This window comes from Poromitra crassiceps (genome assembly GCF_964638095.1).
Source record: "Poromitra crassiceps genome assembly, chromosome: 13".
Lineage (NCBI taxonomy): Eukaryota > Metazoa > Chordata > Actinopteri > Beryciformes > Melamphaidae > Poromitra > Poromitra crassiceps.
Window position 1 is genome coordinate 39,311,485 of NC_139644.1, and position 17,101 is coordinate 39,328,585.

General features: G+C 43.8%; 1 pseudogene across 1 annotated transcript; it reads left to right on the top strand.

Moving 5' to 3' along the window:
• The first annotated feature begins 14,973 nt into the window (after positions 1-14,973).
• LOC310787931 (synaptosomal-associated protein 29 pseudogene) lies at positions 14,974-15,747 on the top strand (annotated as a pseudogene). Its single transcript has one exon. The product of its transcript is annotated as a synaptosomal-associated protein 29 pseudogene (transcript).
• Positions 15,748-17,101: the final 1,354 nt, after the last annotated feature.

Genomic DNA, 17,101 nt, shown 5'->3' on the forward strand with positions numbered 1-17,101 from the left:
ACACATACACACTGTGGTGGGGGTAGGTTATGGGTGAAATATCGTGCATGATGTGACCCAGTTGGGGGAAACTAGGTTATAAAGAACAGAGAACACACACGCGCACGCACACGCACACACACACACACACACACACACACACACACACACACACACACACACACACACACACGCAATTTGGTCCTTATCCTGACGTAGGCAGGTTGGTGTTTAGGGAGCGCAGTCAGTGATTTAGCTCAGTGATTTTAATATCTAGGACCCCTTACTTAGTACACATTAGAGCCATGGACCCCCATTTGACGAGTTTCTAAAAAGCCCGGTTCAGACCAAGGATTCACAACGCACCGATTTGAAACTTGCAACTGCTTGCAACTCTGGCTATCTGTAAAATAGGCTGGCGTCGAGAGGAGACGGGTCTGTTCAGACCTGCCGCAACTTTGTTCTAGAACAGTTTTGTTGCATTATGAAGAATTTGAACTGGGCTTTTGTCTCTGAGCTTGGAGAAAAGTCGGTGAGGAAGCTGGACCACCTTGTCAGTTCTGAAAATATATGTCTTCGTTAGCCTACTTTGTTTCAGCTAAAACATTACCGGTTTTTCGTAGCAGCTGTGACAAGAGGCTGCATGTAACGTTATTCATAGCAAAGTACAACCGATAGCATATTTTCAGAACTTCAGTCGCATCTCCCCGCTCACCCCTCTCCAGCCTCCCGCCCTTATCGCCGTCCCCATATTCCAGAAGACTGATGTGCTGTGCTGCAGAGCTGCAGAGCTGCAGAGCTGCGAACCCACAAACTACTACAACACCACTATGGAAAGATGGATCCAGCAATCTCAAAAGTTCCGTGAGGGGGATGGGAACCTCACACTGCAGCTCCATCCACCCATCACTGCTGCGCAGACTCATGGTCCCAAAATTATATTAATAATGGTATTTTGGCTTCACTTTTGCATACCGGTGTCATGCCGAGTTTTGCACCCCTGCCGAGAATTGCACCCCCCTCCATATTTTGGGACTGTTTTAAAACAGGGATGCAAATCTCGGCAGGTATAAACCGCCGAGATTTGCACCCCCCTCCATAAAGCCAGGAGAGATCCCCAGGTCTCGAGGTCATCTGTACCCGGATTTTAAGCACCAACGTCGGCTTCCATGAGCCAGAAGAGAGCCCCAAGCATGGAAGTCACCTCCACGCGGATCTAATGCATCAAAGTCGGTCTCCATGACCATGAGCCAGGACAGACCCCCTGGCTTGGAGATCACGTCTACCCAGACAATTATATCATTTTTAAACAGTTAACTTTCCGTATAAAACATTACAATATGCTCCCGGAAGGTGGGGATGCAATTCTCGGCGGGGGTGCAAAACTCGGCACGACACCGGTCCTGGTGACACGCCGTCCATGACACATGTTATATCATATGGAGTCTGCTCACTATGCTGACAACCCGCAAAGGGTTAGGGTTAGGCTTAGGTTAACATTGGTGCATCTCATAACCTGTGGGCACAATAGGGGGGCATCGGATTAGCGGGCTATCAGCATTGCGGGCTATTGACATTGCAGGTTGTCGGCATATAGACGCGGCACCTGTTATATTATTATATTATATTATATATATATAATATATATATATATAGTGGGCTATGTTTCCACAAAGAGTCAAGATTAATTTTAATAGCCACAGGAAGTAATCAGATTACAAACGAGGAATTTGACTTAATGCAAGTATGCAGTGCATCAATTCAAAATAATCTCAAATTATAAATTGCAAACGAAAAAGTGCTTTAGAGTCACATATAATGGGGGGGGGGGGGACCCCAGCCTGTTACTGGGCCAGTTGTGCTCAGGGGGGGAAGGGGGTGATAAAGTCCCGATTTGTGGGGCTTTCGGGTCTCATGAAGAGGTGGATGGCAGTTGGGAAACTGTCCCTGTGTCGAGAGGTTCTGGTACTGCCTAGTCTTGCTGGCCAGCCTCCTCTCCCTTCCGTCCAAGGAGTCTGGGCCGCAGGTCTCCATAGTGGGATTGCGATGGGCGGCGCTTAGCGGGAGTGCCCTTGGAGAATAGTTTCAAACAATCCAACTTGCCGTTTTCAGCGTGTAGCAACGAGCTAGCGTGTAGGTTTCTGCCGTTAGCTTGCTAGCTAGTTAGCATTGTTGTTTTCCAGCAGGGGACTATTTACAGCAACACACAGGGAGGAGGGAGCGGAAGCCGCTCTGATTGACATGGTCGGAGCCAATGACAGAGCTTCTTAACTCATTGAGTGCCAGCCACTTTTGGAGAACGGACGCTCCCAGTGCCAGAGTTTCAGAGCTTTTTTCAGTGATTTCTCGAGGCCCACAGAATATTGTGTGATATTACTATGTAAACAATGAACACGCAAAAAGAACGATGAGACTCTTTTCTATCATCAGCAAAAACAGGTTTATTGATATCATTTTCCGTTCTTTAGTTATCAGCCGGAGAAGATAGCGTGATTTAACAAAAAAGAGCAGTTTTTTTCTAGAAGCTGAGATAATGGCCCTTTTGTGAAATTAAACATTTCAAACACATCACTGACTCTGAAGCTAATTTTCTGATGTAGTCACACCTCAAAAATAATTTCCTTCAATAAAACAGTGAAGGCCAGGGAATTTTGTTTGGCAGAATAATATTTTTAGCTGCAACCAGCAGCGCTGGCCCCTGCGTGCGCTGCTGGTTGCAGCTTCTTTGCTTTCTTGATTTGCTGCTGGTGGGCATCGGATATTCTGGCTTGCGTTTGCCAACCCTGTCCTGCTGCCTGGGTCTGTCTGGGTCAGTGTTGTGTGCTGCTCTGCGTGCCCCCCCCCCCCCCCCCCCCCCCCGCCCCGCCCCGCCTCAACTGCACACTCCTCCTGTATGGGAGGTGGCTCTCTGCTGAATTTGCTCTGCACTGTGAAGGGTGCGCGACATCCAGCTTTTTTACAGCCTTCCGCGTGTGCTTGTCACCGGCTCCTATGCTTCCAGTTGAGAATAATAACTCCACGGCTGATCATGCGAATGGGCTGTTGCAGCGGACATGGAGGAGCTCAATTGTGGGAGCAGATTGGCTGCTGCGGGCACATCTAACGTTAAAACGCTTCATGCATATCGATGCATACGGATGCGATGCGATTTCCGTTTCCCCAACGACTTATTCTCTGTTTTTCTCTGCCTTTCTGTTAACCTGGAGAGCACTGTCGCCACCTAAGGGTTCTGTAAAATAGGTTATAGACCTCCAATAGCTACAATAGTTGTACAGGAAATGCGGAAGGCTTTGATCGACGTCCCACCGTCAAAAAACGCATTGGACGTCGAAAGACGTCCGTGGCACTCTACGGCACTATTTAATTGGACGTCGAAAGACGTCCATGGCACTCAATGAGTTAAGCGGGGAGCAGAAATCCGGCAGCGTCTGAAACCGATGCCTCCAATGGGAGAGCAGAGTATAGCAGGGGAGGGTTTATCCCAATTATGGAGACCTGAGGCGCCAGACTCCTCGGACAGAAGGGAGAGGAGGCTGGCCAGTGAGACTAGGTACTGCCAGACACCAATCTTCTGCTGTGGGGGAGGGCCTTAAAGAGTTTATGACCTAGTCAGTGCTATCCCCCCTATTGCTGAGAAGTTGCCCCATGTCAGAATACTCTTGAGCAAAACTACAAATTGGTTGTGGAGGAGCTGAGATAGTCCTGACTGTGGAGGAGCTGAGATAGTCCCATCTGTGGAGTTGCTGAGATAGTCCTGACTGTGGAGGAGCTGAGATAGTCCTATCTGTGGGGGAGCTGAGATAGTCCTGACTGTGGAGGAGCTGAGATAGTCCTGACTGTGAGATAGTCCTGACTGTGGAGGAGCTGAGATAGTCCTGACTGTGGAGGAGCTGAGATAGTCCTGACTGTGGAGGAGCTGAGATAGTCCCATCTGTGGAGTTGCTGAGATAGTCCTGTCCGTGGAGGAGCTGAGATAGTCCTGTCTGTGGAGGAGCTGAGATAGTCCTCTCTGTGGAGGAGCTGAGATAGTCTTGACTGCGGAGGAGCTGAGATAGTCCTCTCTGTGGAGGAGCTGAGATAGTCCTATATGTGGAGGAGCTGAGATAGTCCTGTCTGTGGAGTTGCTGAGATAGTCTTGACTGTGGAGGAGCTGAGATAGTCCTGTCTGTGGAGGAGCTGAGATAGTCCTGACTGTGGAGGAGCTGAGATAGTCCTGACTGTGGAGGAGCTGAGATAGTCCTCTCTGTGGAGGAGCTGAGATAGTCCTGACTGTGGAGGAGCTGAGATAGTCCTGTCTGTGGAGGAGCTGAGATAGTCCTGACTGTGGAGGAGCTGAGATAGTCCTCTCTGTGGAGGAGCTGAGATAGTCCTGACTGTGGAGGAGCTGAGATAGTCCTGACTGTGGAGGAGCTGAGATAGTCCCATCTGTGGAGGAGCTGAGATAGTCCTGACTGTGGAGGAGCTGAGATAGTCCTCTCTGTGGAGGAGCTGAGATAGTCCCATCTGTGGAGGAGCTGAGATAGTCCTGACTGTGGAGGAGCTGAGATAGTCCTCTCTGTGGAGGAGCTGAGATAGTCCTCTCTGTGGAGGAGCTGAGATAGTCATCTCTGTGGAAAATGCTTTGTTTGTACACAGAGATTATGGAAATGTAATCCATTATAATTCCATAGTTAGTAGGACATTATCCAACAGCCCCGAAGACCAGGATACATCTGTCCCCCGTCCTGTGCCTCTGTCTACCTGTCTCTCCCTCTGTCCCGTGTCTCTGTCTACCTGTCTCTCCCTCTGTCCCGTGTCTCTGTCTACCTGTCTACCTGTCTCTCCCTCTGTCCTGTGTCTGTGTCTACCTGTCTATGTCCCGTGTCTCTGTCTACCTGTCTCTCCCTCTGTCCCGTGTCTGTGTCTACCTGTCTATATCTTGTGCCTCTGTCTACCTGTCTCTCCCTCTGTCCTGTGTCTGTGTCTACCTGTCTATGTCCCGTGTCTCTGTCTACCTGTCTCTCCCTCTGTCCCATGTCTCTGTCTACCTGTCTATCTCCCGTGTCTCTGTCTACCTGTCTCTCCCTCTTCAAGCACCTTGAATTGCCTTTGTGTATGAAAGGTGCTATATAAATAAAATTTGACTTGACTTGACTTCTGTCCCGTGTCTCTGTCTACCTGTCTATGTCCCGTGTCTCTGTCTACCTGTCTCTCCCTCTGTCCCATGTCTCTGTCTACCTGTCTCTCCCTCTGTCCCATGTCTCTGTCTACCTGTCTCTCCCTCTGTCCCGTGTCTCTGCCTTTTCTCTTTGTGAAACACTCGCAACACACACAGGCGCACACATGCACACACACACACACACACACACACACACACACTCACATCCGCGCACATGTACGCACACACATACTCTCAATGTTTCTCTTAGTCTCTCCATCAGTGTCGGTGGACAGCCGACCTTGAAGAAGCCCTTAGATTTCAACCATAGCAGTATGCCTGCTCCGCTGGGAACTTGTCATCAGACGGCTTTTTGTCCAACCTCTGATTTAGTCAGACTCTCCCATGCTCTCTCTCTCTCTCTCTCTCTCTCTCTCTCTCTCTCTCTCTCTCTCTCTCTCTCCATCTCCCTCTCTCTCTGCAGTGCCTCCATCCTCACTTTCAAAGAAAATTGCAACACCAACTGCCATCTACTGTTCAAACTGGGGTACTGCACCTCTGCCTTCTCCACCCTTCCTCTCAAACTCAACCGGTAAAGGGTTCACGTCTGTGGCAGAAGCTTGCAGTCTGTTTAAAATGCTCAAGGGGTGTTGTTGCCTTTCACAGCCGTATGCTCAATTTTAGCAACATGATGAACTCTGGCACTTCACACAACCTTGACTATTGTACCATTACAAAGACACCACAGAACAACACCTTTAGCCACAACTTTCAGCATTGCAGAATTATTTGAATAAAGTTATTGGGCTAACTGTGTAATGCCTCAGTGTAGGTGTGTACTGGCTCCTTCCATTATCTGTTGGCAGTTTTATACAACGTTGAGCGAGTTCACAGGGCTGCCAACCCTCAACACATTGACCAACTGAGACTTTTCACATGTGCACAGAAGACAGAGCAACTCTCAACACATTAACAAACTAGACTTTTCACATGTGCACAGAAGACAGCGCAGCACCATGCAGCAGCCATATTCAGACCATCCTGGTCCACACGAGGAACGGCGCCCTAGCAGAGGCCGCTTCCTAAAACTGGTGCTTGGAGCACCAGTTTTAGCGTCTGGTCTATATTCTCTGCATGCCGGGGGGCGCATTTCAGAGGAGAACACCATAGAAAACACTATGGTCATATAGCTATGCTGGCTATGGTCATATCTCACTATGGTCATATATATCATCACAGAAGCACAAATATCTTGAATGATTGTCTTACCAGGGTATTCGCACTGTTCTGCACTGAAATGCAATAGGCCTACATTGTATAGGATGATGATGATTTATTACCGAATTACCACAAAACTAAACAAGCATGTGCACGCACACACACACACGCACGCACGCACGCACGCACGCACGCACGCACGCACACACACACACACACACACACACACACACACACACACACACACACACACACACACACACACACTTTAACACCCTGGATATACTCACACAACAAATGTAAACTTGTGGCAGCAAACACGGAAATGGAGAGGCAGTCAACCAGAAAAGGAAATGGAGACCCATTGCCAAGGCAACACAACCAATCATGTTCCATTAGTTCAGCCAGCAAGCTGTGGAGGCTGAAGCCAGTGTGACACCACTTTCTCTGCAAACCTGAAGCTAGTATGATACTGCTTTCTCTGCAAACCTGAAGCTAGTATGATACTGCTTTCTCTGCAAACCTGAAGCTAGTATGATACTGCTTTCTCTGCAAACCTGAAGCTAGTATGATACTGCTTTCTCTGCAAACCTGAAGCCAGTGTGACACTGCTTTCTCTGCAAACCTGAAGCTAGTGTGACACTGCTTTCTCTGCAAACCTGAAGCTAGTGTGATACTGCTTTCTCTGCAAACCTGAAGCTAGTGTGACCCTCTTTCTCTGCAAACCTGAAGCTAGTATGATATTGCTTTCTCTGCAAACCTGAAGCCAGTGTGACACTGCTTTCTCTGCAAACCTGAAGCTAGTATGATACTGCTTTCTCTGCAAACCTGAAGCTAGTATGATACTGCTTTCTCTGCAAATCTGAGGCTAGTATGATACTGCTTTATCTGCAAACCTGAAGCCAGTGTGACACTGCTTTCTCTGCAAACCTGAAGCTAGTGTGACACTGCTTTCTCTGCAAACCTGAAGCTAGTGTGATACTGCTTTCTCTGCAAACCTGAAGCTAGTGTGACTGCTTTCTCTGCAAACCTGAAGCTAGTGTGACCCTCTTTCTCTGCAAACCTGAAGCTAGTATGATACTGCTTTCTCTGCAAACCTGAAGCCAGTGTGACACTGCTTTCTCTGCAAACCTGAAGCTAGTATGATACTGCTTTCTCTGCAAACCTGAAGCTAGTGTGACACTGCTTTCTCTGCAAACCTGAAGCTAGTGTGATACTGCTTTCTCTGCAAACCTGAAGCTAGTGTGACACTGCTTTCTCTGCAAACCTGAAGCTAGTGTGATACTGCTTTCTCTGCAAACCTGAAGCTAGTCTGCTTTCTCTGCAAACCTGAAGCTAGTATGATACTGCTTTCTCTGCAAACCTGAAGCTAGTATGATACTGCTTTCTCTGCAAACCTGAAGCTAGTATGATACTGCTTTCTCTGCAAATCTGAGGCTAGTATGATACTGCTTTATCTGCAAACCTGAAGCCAGTGTGACATGCTTTCTCTGCAAACCTGAAGCTAGTGTGACACTCTTTCTCTGCAAACCTGAAGCTAGTATGACACTGCTTTCTCTGCAAACCTGAAGCCAGTGTGACACTGCTTTCTCTGCAAACCTGAAGCCAGTGTGACACTGCTTTCTCTGCAAACCTGAAGCCAGTGTGACACCTCTGCAACCCTGTCCTTTTTGTTGGTATGAACCAGCCAGTGTGTTTTCTCACCGTTTTCTCTGAAAACCTGTCCTTTCTTTGGTATGAACCAGCCAAATCTGGTTTCCGCATATCCAGCCAACACCCTGACCTTATACTGTACCGCAGAGCCTTCTAGTTCTGCTCTAGGGTGATACAGGATTACCATCATAATCGTAGAGCATTGTGAAAAGGAGCTAAATTATCCTTGGTCCAAGAGTGTTAAAGAAAAGCCTGGGCTAACAATCTGCAGTGTGGATAGTGCTTTTATTGTGTTCTAACCACTGTCACATTTTAGACATGTGAACACTTCCTGAACCAGTGCCTACAGAGAACAGCTGCAGCCAATGACTGACTGCCAGAAACTAGATGAGATCTGTTGGCAATTGCTTATCCATTATTTCACACTCCCACAGTTTATTAACCTTCATGAATAGTAATGAAATCAGATACTTTATTGAATCTCTAAACCATTCTCTTTTGTAGAGCTGCAATGATTAATCAATTAATTGATTAGTTGTCGATTGTTAAATTAATGGCCAACTATTTTGATAATCAATTAATCAGTTTGAGTAATAAAAAAAAAAAAAAAAAAAAAAAAAAAGTCAAGATGCTCAGATTCCAGTTTCATATAGTGACTATTTTCTGGTTTCTTTACTGCTCTATGACAGCAAACTGAATATCTTTGGGTTGTGGACAAAACCAAATATTTCAGGACACCATCTTGGGCTTTAGGAAACACATTTCACCATTTTCTGACATTTTATAGACAAAACAACTTATGAATTAGCCGAGAAAATAATCAACAGATTAATAAACAATGAAAATAATTTACTTTTGACTTCCTCCCCTCCACGGGGAGGTCAGAGATTACATGGAGCTGGTAGGGATGCAGTGCCTTGCTCAAGGGCATTTCAGCTGGGCAGGTGCTTGCTGTGAAGGGACTGACTTGAATCCAAGCCAGACTGAAGGGCGTTCCACCCTGCTGCCTGATGGAGGGGAGCGGATTGTTGCCTGTAGCAAAAGCAGAGAGATACAGATGTTCAAATGTGGGATTCAAACCCCGGCAGCTCCAGAGTGCAACAGTCTGTTGAAACTCACTCGTCTTGTCTTCCCATGTGGAGGAGAGCTTACATCGGACCCAAAAAAAACAAGCCTGGCCCACGGGCTCGGTCAGAGAATCTTACCTCTGCGGCAGCACTGCTTTGCGATTATCACAAGGTGCACATCCACCCCAGGAGTAATTGCACATTCCATTTGTGAATGGAGAAGTTGTTCATCTGAATATACAACTCTGTCTTGTCTTGTTTATGTTTGAGCTTTTTGTAGCTTGTTTGTTGATTTGTTTGCTGATTTGTTTGTATTGTTGAATGAACTTGAATGATTTGTGTCTTGTAAGCCCAGACGGGCTGGGCACCATGAATATGGTCCATGACACAGAAATAAAAATCTATCTATCTATCTATCTATCTATCTATCTATCTATCTATCTATCTATCTATCTATCTATCTATCTATCTATCTATCAATCAATCAATCAATCAATCAATCAATCTATCTATCTATCTATCTATCTATCTGTATTGTGAACTAGGGATATCCCAGTTGAGTGACATCCAGAGATGGGCGAAAATACATCATAAAGTATTTTGATACAAATTACAAATACTTGCTCAAAAAATGTATCACAATACAAATACAAAATACCTGTCTGAAAATGTATTTGAGATACAAATACGTATTTTGTATTTTGAAAATACATGAAAATACATTTTATAAAAACTTATAAAGAGCTGCAACGATTAGTCAATTCATAGATGAATTGCCAAATATTAAATTAATTGCCTATTTTGATGATCTATTAATCATTTAGAGACATTTCTTTAAGGAAAATGTCCTAATTCTCTGATTTCAGCTATTCAAAAGTGAAATTTTCTGGTTTCCTTAGACAGTAAATCCTCTCTTTAGTCCTCTGTCACAGTATGTGTACTCCCTAACACACTGCAGTTCTTCCATTTTAGTTTTAGTTGTTTTTCAGTAGAACTAATTTCTCCTTCAGCTCAGCTGTTAATCACCTTCTGTGAGGGCTTTTGACTTAAAGGCAGCATTTCTGCATGTTAACCTCAAGTTTTGGAACTTTGACTATGTTTAGCCATAGATATCTGACATCATAACACAATATATAAATAACTGAAATAGGTAAAAGGCATAGTAGGTCCCCTTTAAACAACTTCACATTCACCACCATGTCACAGTATTTATTTAACGTGCAAACATATTTATACAACTAGAAAAGGTTACATTTCAGGAATTGAATGCCCTGATGCACATCCTGTCTAAGTTTGTGAAATTGTGAATCGGTGAGAGGAACGATGATAAACTGCATCTCAAACAAAAAAGGCCTTCCATGAAATTGGACTCTTGTTCAAATCCTTACATCCTTAAAATTACTTTCCCACCTTCTGCTTCATAAACAAAATCCAAAACAACCTGGCTATCTAGAACATAATTACTAAAGAACAATCACTCACTGAATACAACTTTCCACTATCAGCAGTGGTAACACCATTCTAGTGTCAAAATCTGCACAGCCATCATTATGCACAGTGAAGCTCAGACATCCTTGTAGCAACAGAAAGACATTTTTGATTTTCATTAGGGTACTTTGGTGTTCAGTTATAGTTTTTCAGTATACTGTAACTAATCTCTCCATCTATTCAAATCAGGTTTATGACAGTTAGTTGTTTTTCAGTACAACTAATTTCTCCTATTCAAATCAGGTTTCAGTTTAGTTCAGTTAGGGTTTTTTTCAGTACAACTTATTTCTCAATCTATTCATATCAGGTTTTAGTATAGTTCAGTTAGTTTTTTTTTTTCCAGTACAACTTATTTCTTCAGCTATTCACATCAGGTTTCAGTTTAGTTCAGTTAGTTAGTTTTTCAATACAACTTCTTTTTCAATCTATTCTGAATCATATCAGCTTTCAGTTTAGTTCAGTTAGTTGTTTTTCAGTACAACTTATTTCTCTATCTATTCTGAATCATATCAGGTTTCAGTTTAGTTCAGTTAGTTGTTTTTTCAACTTATTTCTCCATCTATTCATATCAGGTTTCAGTTTAGTTCACTTAGTTGTTTTTAGTACAACTAATTTCTCCATCTTTTCACATCAGGTTTCAGTTCAGTTAGTTGTTTTTCAATACACCTTATTTCTCCATCTTTTCATATCAGATTTCAGTTCAGTTTAGTTCACTTAGTTGTTTTTAGTACAACTAATTTCTCCTATTCAAATCAGGTTTCAGTTCAGTCCAGTTAGTTGTTTTTTAGTACAAGTAATTTCTCTGTTTATTCATATCAGGTTTCAGTTTAGTTCACTTAGTTGTTTTTAGTACAACTAATTTCTCCTATTCAAATCAGGTTTCAGTTCAGTCCAGTTAGTTGTTTTTAGTACAACTAATTTCTCCATCTTTAGTTTAAGTTGATCTTTTGTGTCAATTTGAGAATAAAAAGCAAAATGTATTTTATGTATTTGAAATACACAAAATACAAGATCTGAAAGTATCTTGATACAAATTACATCTCATTTTTCTCTGCCCAGCCAAATACAAATGACAAAATACAAAAAAGTAGTTGAAATACGTATTTCAAATACAAGTATTTCAAATACTGCCCATCTCTGGTGACATCACACCCGAGTTGACCACATTCCAGTAAAACAGTGAGGAAACCAGCAGGGGTTAGCTATAACAGTTGATAACAAAGCATTATGCAGAGGTGTGCACAATCCTGTACAAACACTGTAGCAACATGTTCACGGATAGAAGATAGACAGTACTGTGTGTACAACTGATCTAATGAGACATAAATAACACAGAAGTGCTAATAAACAGTATTGACTACAACTTGCTATTGCTGAAGCGCAGAGCTGCCATCTTGGATGTTGAGGTTTGGTGAGGCTCCCCCGAAATCGGGGTAGGAAATCCGAGGCCAGGTGGAGCGTTTCTGTCTTTGACCTGTCTTTGATCTGATGAAGGTCTAGTCGACCGAAAGCTTGCTTAATAAATGTGAAATCTGTACAGATTCAAGTGTGCGGAAATTCCTTTTATATTTGTCTTTGACCTGGGAAAATCCTCCTTTCCAATACAAATGGAATGCACCATAATTAGTTGAGGGACTTAGGGAGATGTGAGGAGGAGAAGCTTTAATGATTCAGTGAGAGAACCAGAGCCGGCAACCCCCGGGGTCACAATGGTGGCCCAATCCAATATGTCCGCCACCCAAAAAAGTTTTCTGCTATAACTTTTGAACCAGATTGGCTACAACTGCAAACTTGGTTTCTATTTAAAAGAAAAATGCCCATTTAACATGTTGGAATGCTTATCTTTATGATTGCGTGTGCATGTCTGGACTGCAAATTAGCATATTTCCAAGATGGCGGCTACCCAAAAATGAATTTTACCACAAGTTTTTACTATAGCTGTCAAGGTTTTTCAACAGCCCGCACCTCCCCCACCCCCCACCCCCCACCCCCCAACCATGTAAAAAAAAAAAAAGTTGTAGGCAAATTCAAGGTATACATTTATTGCCAAAAACTGAGACACTTGTTTTATAATTTTTGGGGAGTAATATTGTAATTAGCGAGGTATAAGGTAAAGAAGGCTGTTTGGTGTTGAAGGCTGTTCTATGCCAGAAACCACTGCTGATCTTTCTGGAGTTGTCACAGGCCTAATTAGATGAAACGTCTGCAATGGGAGGTGTCCACTTGATGACCCCAGGGAGCCACACGCGCACATTCAAGGCTGTAGCATCTAGATGAGGCAGCTGGTGAATGTTGTTACCTGTCTGGTGGTCCTGTGGATTTATGACACCAGAGCCTGATGTCCTAGTCACCATTTGGGCTTACTACATCATTCTTTTGACACCTGAAGTGCTTCTGTATGAATTCTCACCATGAATTATGGCACAAAGGAACATTAAATGGAGTATATTGGTACATACATTTATCTTGCAAAAATCGTTTATCAAAATTGTTGACATAAAATGTAAAGCATTCCATTTCTGTCTCGTATTGTCTTGTAATACTAATTCCGTCCGGTCAAGGCCATTTACCTTGCTGTGAGGCAACAGTGCTATAACCACAGAGCCACCGTCCCGCCGCGTGGGATGAGCAGGAGTGTGCAGCTGCTGCAGCCATGATGAGAAGTCAATCCAGAATACCATAAATAAAAAAGAGGGACAAAAAGACTATAGAGAAGTCTATAGAGAGCCAAAGTGAAATGTCACTTCCTGCTTTCTCTCTGTACCAGTATGAATGGTATGAATGTGTAAAAATGGATTGAGAGTGTTTTTGGTGCATGACACCACACACAGCTTTGGATGGACTTCAAGATATAAAATCAAACGCTGGGAAGTGTAGAATATGCGACGTTTAATATGGAAAATGTGTTAATTTGGGTTGACGATACATGTCAACTTTATTCACTTCCTGCATGTGGCCGGCCATCTGTAAAACGCTTGCCAGCTTTTTTAATAAAACACAGCTTTGACAGTACTTAGCTTTAGAAAGCGTTTAATATCCACGTGGTGAATTAAGCTTTGAACTGGTATTATTCAATGTCAACATTTTGTAACATGGCACACGCTGGGAAATATTGATAACGGAAGACTTCCCAAAACAGCTTTCATCGCATCTGACTCTCGTCTCCTCTCTGGTCTTGCCGTCTAAACACATCTGATATGAACGCTGTGTCACACTGTGAGGCTCAGAGCATTAAGAGACGAGGGAGCCGGAGACAGATAGCGACAGACAAGAGGGGGGGGGGGGGGGGGGGGGGTATTTAAAATGTCGCTAAATTGACTAAAGCGAACATGATGAGGCAGCACATCGAGCTCGGCCAAAGCTGCTCATTGCAGTGCTTTGAGGCACCAGGCTGGAGCTGTTTTACGGAGCTTTTTCCTGGAGGGTGATTGTTGCTTTTCTCTGCTCGCTGGTTTTGGTGGACGTAACCGTTGCTTCTGTGCAACTCCGGAAGTGCAGTAGCATCTCATAAGGTAGCCAATAGAGCCATCTATCACATGACAGGGGAAAAGGTTAAATGTCATCAGTGATGTCACTCGAGCAATTGTGATGTCATCAGTGATGACATCATCAGTCATGATGCTATAAGTGATGATGTCATCAGTGATGTCATGTCACTTATGATGTGGACAGTGATGTCACGAGCAATGATGACATTCTCTGGGGACACCATCAGTGATGACTGATGACATCAGTGATGATAACATCACTCCCTGATGACATCACAATTGGCTCGAGTGAGGCCAGTAAATCTGAGAAAAAAACACCTAACCGAGAACAAATTCATACAAAAGGTTTTCTCAAATTAATTCTGTTAGCATTGGACATGTTAAATATCATACTAAAAGAAAAATTCAGGAAAGGGGTCATTTTCAAGCTTAAAGCTTAAAGCTTAAAATAGCTATATCTCATTTCACTATTCAGCCATCTTGAAAATGACCCCTCCGGAATTTAGATTTTCCTAGATTTTTAGTATCTTTTTTATTTACATGCCCAATAGTACCAGAATCCATTGAAAAACATTGTGTCAGAGATCAGAGTCAGTCAGTACTGTCTGAGGCTGCCTGGAGAGACACAGGGAGAGGGGAGAGAAGGTGGACATGGAGGAGATGAAGCACCATGAGAGACAATGTTGCCATGACCGCCTGCAAGTTTTGTACTTGCCACACACACACACACACACACACACACACACACACACACACACACACACACACGCACACACACAAACACTGATGATGTCATAAGCAGTGATGATGTCAATGTGACATATTGTGACATTGATGTCATAAATCCTTCCATGCTGACGTTAATAAATTTGGAGCGGAAGTATCTGTCACTGAGGCAGTCAGCTGATAGAGCAGCAACAATACCTCACAGCTCCGGCCAAACATGGCCTACTCTAAAAGTCACAACCCGTTTGCAGATGGTGACGATGATGAAGAAGAAGAGCGTGGGTCTAATAGTGATGAAGAAGAAGAGCGTGGGTCTAATAGTGACAGAGGGTTGGGTGATGCAGAGAGGAAGTGGGTAGTGATGCGGACAGCCCAGTCTGCTGTGGACAGCAGTCAGCGTTCCCTTGGCCTCATCTATGAATCAGAGAAGATGGGCGTTGAAACAGCAGAGGAGTTGGTGCGTCAGGGCGAAGCTCTGAAGAGGACAGAGAAGATGGTGGACAACATGGATCAAGACCTGAAGACCAGCCAGAAGCACATCAACAGTCTCAAGAGTGTGTGGGGAGGCCTTGTCAACTACTTCAAGGGCAGGCAAGAGACAAAGCCACCACCTAAACAGCCCAGTGCTTACAGCGGCAAATTACAGAATGCCCTATCCAAAAGCAGAGAACATGAAGATAAGTACCAAGCCAGCCACCCCAACCTAAGAAAGTTAGATACGGGAGGATTCGGAGCTGCTGCATCAATAGATGACAGCTCATCCCAGCAAAATGGCCATCATCCAAACAAACACCTTAGGGCAGCTCACCAGACCCTGGACAACAACTTAGATGAGATGTGTCTGGGCCTGGGCAGGCTAAAGAACCTGGGACTGGGTCTCCAGTCTGAGATTGAAGATCAAGATGCCTCCCTGGATTCTCTGCTGAACAAAGTGGACAAGATGGATCTCAAGATCCACGACACCAACAAGCAGATCAAAAACTTCAAATAAATCAACTTCTATACAAACAGTTAGACAAAGACAAACACTTGAGTACATGTAAGCTATTCTCTGATTTATTTTTGTATGCTTCTGCGATAGCCGTGGCCGAAGGCATTATGTTTTCGGGTTGTCCGTCCGTATACATCTCATGCTCGTTAACGTGATATCACATGTGGGTAAAATGCGTGACTCATTAGCCAATGAACAGCCAGGAAAGGGTCTTGCGCTACTTTTGCATGCTAAAATAAAGCTGATAATGTACAATTTGATTCAAGAAAAAAAAAGGGACCATACCTAGGGATGGGAAGGTCGTAGAGAGTCTGGGTTCGAGGGGTGGGTAGAGGGGTATGTGGGTGTTGGGAAAGTAGGTTTAGGGGAGAACCATTTCCCATGTTGAAAACGATTAGTCGTGGTGTTGAGGTACCCCCCAAACAGTGCCTAAAGTGCAATCAGTCTGAATGGCCACCACTGCACCATTGGATTCACATATTTTATTTATGGTTGTATGAGTCTGGACAAACATGGATGTATAGACTGCAACTTGACTTGTTGCCGAAGGCATACAACCACGAGACGGTGATTTCTAGTTTAACATAATATAACACATACATACATACATACATACATACATACATACATACATACATACATACATACATACATACATACATAACATACATACTGGAAGATAAACAACTGAACACATAGTGCTCAGTTATATATTGTCCCGCAGATGATGTGATAATGTCTATGACATCATCACTGATGTCATCAGTGACATCATTATTGACCTAAATCACCTCATGACATCACTGATTATGTCATAGGCACTGTTCTTGTCATAGGCATTGTGACATCATCAGTGATGTCATACTGTAGTCATTGTGACATCATCAGTGACAGTGATGTAATCAGTGATGCGAAGTTGTGCGTTGCGCATGCCAATAGGGCAGGCGAGGCCGTGCAGCAGCCGAGTGTGCATGCAGGGAGCCCTAGTATATATTATATTTTCTTCATGACTGTGAATATTTTCCAGATTTTTTGGGGATTGTGTCCAGAAATTCAAAGCTGCATAGAAACTGCACCCATCACTTTGTTTTGTATTGATGATGAATGATGTCACACCCTCATTTACCACATGCTTCTTTGAGGTACTCAACCTCAACCTCATCATACTCTTGTGTGCTTTTGAAGGGAATCATCTGTACAGCCTATATGGAGGCACAGTAAGGGATTGTCTCTTATCAACATACAATCTCCTCATCTTCTCACTTGATCTCAGCTGCAATTGTGTCTGAATGTAAAGTGGAATGGCATTGTGTGTGCATGGTTTATATATCATTGTGTGTTCATGGTTTATATC